The 7,885-nt window shown below is 37.0% G+C and overlaps 1 long non-coding RNA gene across 1 annotated transcript; it reads left to right on the top strand.

Annotated features, from left to right (window-relative positions):
• The first annotated feature begins 3,376 nt into the window (after positions 1-3,376).
• Positions 3,377-5,217, top strand: LOC131252021 (uncharacterized). The gene is made up of 4 exons (XR_009174103.1): positions 3,377-3,491; positions 4,532-4,699; positions 4,789-4,856; positions 5,019-5,217. It is a non-coding gene; the product is annotated as an uncharacterized LOC131252021 (long non-coding RNA).
• The last annotated feature ends 2,668 nt before the right edge of the window (positions 5,218-7,885 follow it).

The raw sequence follows: 7,885 nt of genomic DNA, 5'->3' as shown, positions 1-7,885 counted from the left end.
GCTGAAGTTGTGGAGAAATCTTCAACATTAACACTACACAAATCTGTCACTGGGGATCCAATATGAACATTATTTCTATGTCTTTTCTTTAATGCTAGTACAAATCCCCTTCATAATCAATTGTTCTTGATGGAACTTCTGTTTTTATTTCTCTATCCTCTAGCCTTTACTTATCTAGGTCAGGTTGTTCTACAATGATTGTGCTGTGAAGGGTACCTTGCTTGTCAATAAAAAGGTACAAGTATTTTCATTTTCATTTTCAAATTTTTTTCCATCAATTTTTAGGTGAAACTTCTAAAGATAATGTGAGATTTTGGTTAAGACCATTATTAACACTTGCCTAATTGGTGTGGTGCTTCTCATTAAGTAGTACTAACTTTGTTGGCAAATGTGTTATGGAGATTTTAGATTTTTATTTATTTGACTTTCAACATGAGTCCATGCCTATTTAATTGGTGGGAAAAAAAGGAAATAGAAAATAGAATGTAAAAGTTATCCAATAATGATTTCCATGACTGCAATTGAAAATGTATTCCCATGGATTCCATTAATGCCACCATATTTATGGGCACCTCAACATGCACCATATGTATGGCCATTGTTTTTTGTTTTTTTGTTTTTCCTTCTCAGCATGCACCTCATTTCAAGTGATTTCTCACACCATGTATATTTTCAAGTTTGTCGCTTAATTTATGGCTCATTCTCTGGTGGTAGACACTAGTGTGTTCAAGTCAGAATTCACAATGATATGCATCTAATGGTCCAGTGAACATGTCATACTTTGTATGCTATTAATAAAATGGGTTATATGACTGATTTTCATGAAGGCAAACACTTGTGCTTTCAAGTCATAATTCACAATGATATGCATCTAATGGTCCACTGAACATGTCATGCTTATGTTGTGCTTTGTATGCTATTAATAATGTGACAAGAGGAAACTTTAGGTGACTACTCTCGTCAAGCACCTGAGAAAATAAATAATTCACAAAAAGACAAACCATAGAAGTCTAACTTCTATCATTCCACACCCAATCAATAACCCAAATTCCACCACCACTGGTCACCACCATCCTTGTCACCATTATGAATAATCATCATCTTACATCATCAAGCACATTCTTGATATGAACACATCACCATCCATGTCATGCCTCATGAAACAACATCAACATCTCAATGCTCCCTCACCTCTTACTCCCCTACAAACAACAAAATCACCCTTCTCACCATCCTTCATTCCATTCCATTCCATTACCTTACATCTAACCATTCAATTCATGTGGCTGACCTAAAACCCATTTTTCATTGATTTCTCGTAGCAGTCCAACTCACCCAACTCTCTCTTCTTCAAATGAAATTGTGAAAAGTCCTAAGGTGGGTAGAAGACTAGTTCTCCCTTCCATGTGAACTCCTTTCCCTCATTACTTTCCATTAATGCACTATTGCACTTTCAGCTTCTCATTCTTTCTGCTTCTTCTTTTCTTTTTAACTTCTTGATTAACTTTTTATATGAATGCTTGAAAATGAAGGGCGGTGGGTTTTTATTCCTCTGTCTGATTCTTTTTATTTTTGATTTTTTAAACTACTTCTGAAGGATTCCTCATGTCTCCTAAGCAACCTGGTTTTGCACTTTGCTGTCTAGGAATTTGATCTGTCTTAGGTTCCAATATTTTAATTTCTCTGCCTTTAAAGAACCTTGATTTCAATCTCTATTGCATAGAACTTTGATGGGTATTTCTTATTATCTCATGGGATTGTGTTTTTGAGACCTATATTTGCAATTTTGTGGTTTTTAGCTTCTTCACTTTTCTAATCATTGCAAATACCTGATTTTTTCTGTTTTCTCCTTTAATTTTGATGGGTATTTCTTGTTTTGAGGTTTTGGGTTTTTGATTTCTTAGCAATATTGCTTTTGGGATTTTGGGTTTTTGGAGTGAGAGTTATCATGTTCACCTGTCTATTGATATTTGTCATCTAAGACACCTGATTTTGATTTCTCTTGCTTCGAATTTTGATGGGTATTTCTTGGTTTTTCAGAGGAGCAAGGTATGAAAATCATGAATGAAAATAGTAACATTCGTTTCCTCATAGAGTTCAAGCTGAAATCTGCACTGCAAAAGAACTGCATGAAATTCTTAGCAGTTTTCACTTATACTTTGTGACTTACAACCCGATAAAATGCAACTGATGCCACTGTTACCATTATGTAAAGGCTGTTATGTCACACCATGCTTGTAGCTAAAGCTAATGTGGTTGTCATTAGCTGAAGGATAACTGGGTTTCTACCTGCCTATAATCTGTATGTTGGAGTCAACTACCCTTGGCAAGGTGGCTAAAAAGAGAGGCTGCTCTATGCAATGGCCTTTTGGAGTGGTTACATAAACTCATAGGCAACCAATTAATTGAGGAGAAAATGTGGTACTTGATTATTATTTTTTAATGCAATGATAATGAATGGACAATTTTTTTCCCAGATACATGGGCCAACCCCTTTCCAACAATTGATCCATTTTGGGACTTGGTCATTGCCAGTGATATCCTATTTTGTAAGGTTTGTTGCTATATCTTATATCAGTGCTCAACAATATGAACGAGTAGTTAAAGGCAAAACTTTGTTTTTTTTTTTTTTTTTTTGAAAGGTGAAACTTTATTCTTTGAAATCCTTGGAAAAATCAATTAAGTGGTTTAGTACTCGACAAGTCCTCTTTTTCTTTTCTTTTTTTCATTTTCATGTGGACTCTCTAGATTATGTTAAAATCTTATGAGCATAGGAGTAGGACCTGCATTTTCTATTGACGAAGCCTCACTTGTTTTGACAGCATCAGGCGAAACTTTGGAGGTTTTGTCAGCATCTTCACATTCGACCACAGAATTTAACTCCACTATTACTACATCCGTCCCTGTCGCAGCTAATATTTGGATTCTTGATTTATTATGTACATCACTGGTGTTGTACTTCTGAAATAAGCTTACTGAGATTGGTCGAAGTAGCAGCAACCTTTTTGGAGGGAATGCGGGTTTTATATATTTTCCGAAAAGCTTGCATTTTGTTAGTCTATTATCTTTCCTTGAGGTGAAGGTAGATGTAGGGAAGAGAGAGATGTTCCCGACTGAACAAGGAATTACAGGCATCATGTTGAATACAGTTGTGCATGTTAAGAGTTCTAGTTTGCAGATATATATACCTCATTCTTCATTAGCCTGTTAAAATTCTGTGGGAGTGTAAGAAGAGAAAGAGGGTTTCTTTCCTTTTGGGCTTTTTTCGAAGGAAGGGAAGACTCTCTCACTCTCTCTCCCTTACATCATAGCTAAAGGAAATGAAAGGCAGGGCTTTAAATCCTTATCCCATATCAGAGTTTTATTTTTTATCTTTTTCTCCTTGATGGAACTTCTGTTTTTGTTTCTCTATCATCTAGCCTTTACTTATCCAGGTCAGGTTGTTCTACAATGGTTGTGCTGTGAAGGGTACCTTGCTTGTCAATAAAAAGGTACAAGTATTTTCATTTTCATTTTCATTTTTTTCCATCGATTTTTTTCCATATTGCTGTAGCGCTTTAGTGGGTAGTGTTTCAGAAAATGAGATTGGGTTTTGATTTTTCTACTCTTCTGTCGATTTCTCTTGTTTTGAGGATTTGGGTCCTGTTTAATTTCAGGAACATGGGGTTATAATTTGGAATTTTTCCATTTAATTCATGCCATGAAACTCCTTTGGTTTTTTGGGTTGTTGGTTTTCTTCTGGTTAGGAGCGCTTTCAAATGGGTTGAAAGGACATGTTACTTCAAGGCCCCCTTTTGTGAACATTAGAGCTATTTTCACTATCAACTCTACCATTGGGAGAGCTACGAAGATTGCCATTGAGAATGCCGTGGAAGATGTAACCGCAGATCCCAGCATTCTTGGTGGGACAGAGCTGAAAGTTAAGATGTAGGACTCTAATTACAGCAGGTTTCTTGGAATTGTTGAAGTTAATTACTTCCTTGTATCTTGGTTTAAGATACTATGTGTGTTGAATATAATTTAATGAATCATATCAACTATATAAATCCTTGAATTGGTGCAATTTGGTAATGGATCCATGCTAATTAGTGGCCCACCTCTTGAATGATATCTGGCCCAAAATTGTGCTGATTAGAAGCTCATAACCATCTGTCCATCGCCTGTTTTGAAATGTTGAGAAAAGTTTAGAGAAACCATCTACAAAACTGGTTTATAGATCAAATGACTGAAAATATCCAATCACTGGAACTTTTGACCATTGGCTATTAGGATTGATGAGCACATTTGCTAATCTTATAGACAGTAACGTTGATCTGAACGTCATCCAGTCTCATATATTTTGTTTGTTCATTGATCAATTGATGCTTTCCTTTATTTCATTTATAGTTTTAAATTTTCATAGTCTGCCAATCTTGATTAGATAGTTTGATTCTCATGCTTTGGTTTGACGAGTTTTATAATTTGATAAGACTTCACATTGTTGATTTGGTTTTGAGTCAAGGAGGTAACTTGATATTTTACTTTGAGACAGGTCAGTCATCATCCAATGATTGTTGCATGCCACCGTGAAGGTAGAGGACGGAAATTTTGGGAAGACCGTAATCTGAAAAGCAAATTTTGGGGTCGTTCAATCCAGCTTGATCCTGTTGGTTTTCTAACTCTCGAGTTTGATGATGGTGAAGTTTTTCAGTGGAGCAAGGTATGAAAATCATGAATGAAAATAGTAACATTTGTTTCCTCATGGGGTTCAAGCTGAAATGTGTATTTCTTTTTTATTTTTTCCTTTAGGTCACAACTTTTGTGTTCCACCAATCGCCAAAACTTGGACTGTTCCCTTTCAGGAGATAATTGATATGGTGAGACCATTCCTTTTGTGTCAATTTCATTCCTCTTTGAGTTTTTATTAATTCATTAAGAAAAAAGAAGAGAAAATGGTCATACATGATGCACTGCTTTCACTTTGTCTTTTTCTTCCCCCAATGGTCATTCCGATTTATGAATGCCATGACTATTTGTAGGATGATGGAATATATGAAGAAGCTGTTGTAGGAAGTGACTTTGTCATTACTAGAGTTGCATTTCGAGACAACTCTTCAAAGTACTACATAAATGACTGTGGAAGTAATTTTACAGAGGTCACTAAGAAATTGAAAGGAAAAGGAGTGGACTTGGACAATTGTAATTTTAGCATTATTGTAATTGTAATTGTAATTGAATGAATAAACGATTGTAATTGATTGTAATTAAATGAATGAATGATTGTAATTGATTATAATTGAATAAATGAATGATTATGCAGGTGGTAATTGAATGAACAAATGATTATAATTTTTTTAATGTAGGAAATAGCTACGGATATTGACCATAGCTAATAATCTAACAACTGTATCTGTTATTAATTCGGCATATAGCTGTTACGGATTATATCTATAGCTATTGTAATCTATGGCTACGGATTAACTTCGTAGCCATAGATATAACTGCTATGGATTATATCTGTATGTACGTTTTGCTATAGATATAATTGCTATGGATTATTTCTGTACCTATTGTAATATATGGCTACGGATTATATCCATAGCCATAGGTTTAAGACATATGTTACGGCACCTACAACTATGGTCGTGCTATGGACTAAAGTCGTAGTCATAGGTCTATGGCTATGAATTTTATCTGTAGCCTTTGCCCAGTTTTCTGGTAGTGAGGCCGATTCCGATTGTTGAGGCCGATTGTTGAGACCGATTTCGATTTTAATTGTCGAGGCCGATTTTGATTATCGATACTGATTCTGATTGTTAAGGCCGATTCTGATTGTCAAGGTCAATTGTTGAGGCTGATTTTGATTTCGATTGTCAAGGCCTTTTATCGAGGCTGATTCCGATTGTTGATACCGATTCCTATTATTGAGGCCGATTCCGATTTCAATTGTCGAGGCCGATTCCGATTGTCGATGCCGATACCGACTGTTGAGGCCGATTTCGATTCTGATTCTGATTCTGATAATCGAGGCTGATTTCGATTATTGAGGCCGATTGTATAGGCCGATTATTGAGGTCAATTATTGAGGTTGATTCCGATTGTCAAGGCCGATTGTCGAGGCCTAATGTGATGTGTATGTGACACGTGTTTGAGGCCTAATGTGATGTATATGCGGCACGTATTTGAGGTCCGTTGTGATGTGTATTCAGCCCGTGTTTAAGGCCCAAGGTGATGTATATGAGGCCTATGTGATGAGGTGCATTATGATGCATTTGAGGGCTAGGCGATGGAGCCTATTGTGATGTATGTTAGGCCCATGTGAAAGGCCCATCGTGATGTGTATTAAGCTCTTGAGTAAGGCCCATGGTGTTGTATATTTGACCCTTGTGTGAGGCCATGGGTCCACTATATGTTAGGCTCTATGTGGGTCAATCCTTGGAGGTAATGTTGGTTAAATGTCCACATTGTCGATGTCAGATATTGATATCGATTATGAGTATGTGATAGCATAGTATCATGATACATGTCCATATACATCATCTGCATGTTTGTTATGAGATGTGGTTGACCATTGCATATGTCATTGGGCAAGTTGTTATGATACTCCCTGATAGGCAGAGATTGTCTCACATGAGCGAACGATATGCGTAGGATTGATGCATGACTAGATTATATGACTCATGCACCTTGCATTGTGTGTCGTGATTACTATATGCCCTAGCGACATCAGGGTCGTAGCCTCCACAGGTATATCGTGGATGGCCAGATGGGACACCAAAAATCTGTTATTAGCATCGGGCTGCCCTGAGTGAAAATTCCTAAACCCTTTTGGTACTAGAGGATGCCCCAACGTCGAGACCGAGTGGATATATATGAGCACATGATGGCTGTATACCAGTAGGTCGCGTCTCCCACTATGTCGTGGTCGGTTGGGAGGGGGTATGGCTTTACCCACTTGAGTGAGTAGGCATATCTAGGCTGAGTTTGACCAGCTCATGAATGAGTCCGCTATCGACGTGTCGGGTAGATATTGGCTGATTACTGGCTGGGCGGATAGTGAGGTCTCTTCCACTTACCTAGTTATGCACTTGATGGGGCGGGAAGCTAGTGTAGACTGTACTAGACCCTGGTAATGATCTCAAGGATGAACAGTACTGATACGTGGACTTTTTGAGTAGGAGTTGCATACTCATTCATTCATTCATTCACTATCCACTCGGGCTGGTGGTGCGCAACTATTTATTACATATACCTTCGCAATGATCAGGATTTCGATTGGGGAACATGACTAACCTGAGATCAGGAGTTTACCACATTGAGTCTGCCTATCCAAATTAGGTATGAGACTGGTTTAGATAGAAGTCCTTTGTGATGGACCCCATAGCTTGCGATACTATGTACCATCTTCCCGACATCACACTCTTGCATGGTCATTCGCACTACATATTGCATTACATCCTTGGTATTTGATACTTGACTCTTTATGACTACTTATTTGCATATCTGATTTATATTGCATATTCTAGTATATATGACTCATAGACTTGTCAGTATTTCCATTTACTCTGATATTGTATGATTCATGATCTTGCCAGTATTTTTGATATTGTATGATTATGGCATTATATTGTATACTTGCCACTTACCTTGTGTGCACATTTTCACCACCCTCTAAGCTTTCTATAAGCTTATGCACAATAGATGTGTGTAGGTGATGTTAGGTTGTAGCAGCGTTGAGCTTGGAGTGTGCAGATGTCTTCTATAGTTTTGATTTTATTTTGACATATGTATTTCCCTTTCAGCATTATATTCAAAGTTTATATTAGTAGATATGTGATGATGATGTTATCTTTGTGATTTGGGTAAACTTGTGGTTATGCTTATTATGAGTTAAATGTACATAAAA

This window comes from Magnolia sinica, chromosome 7, assembly GCF_029962835.1.
Source record: "Magnolia sinica isolate HGM2019 chromosome 7, MsV1, whole genome shotgun sequence".
In the NCBI taxonomy this organism is placed as follows: Eukaryota; Viridiplantae; Streptophyta; class Magnoliopsida; order Magnoliales; family Magnoliaceae; genus Magnolia; species Magnolia sinica.
Note: the sequence above shows the minus strand (reverse complement) of the source record. Positions and strands in the feature narration are given on the sequence as shown.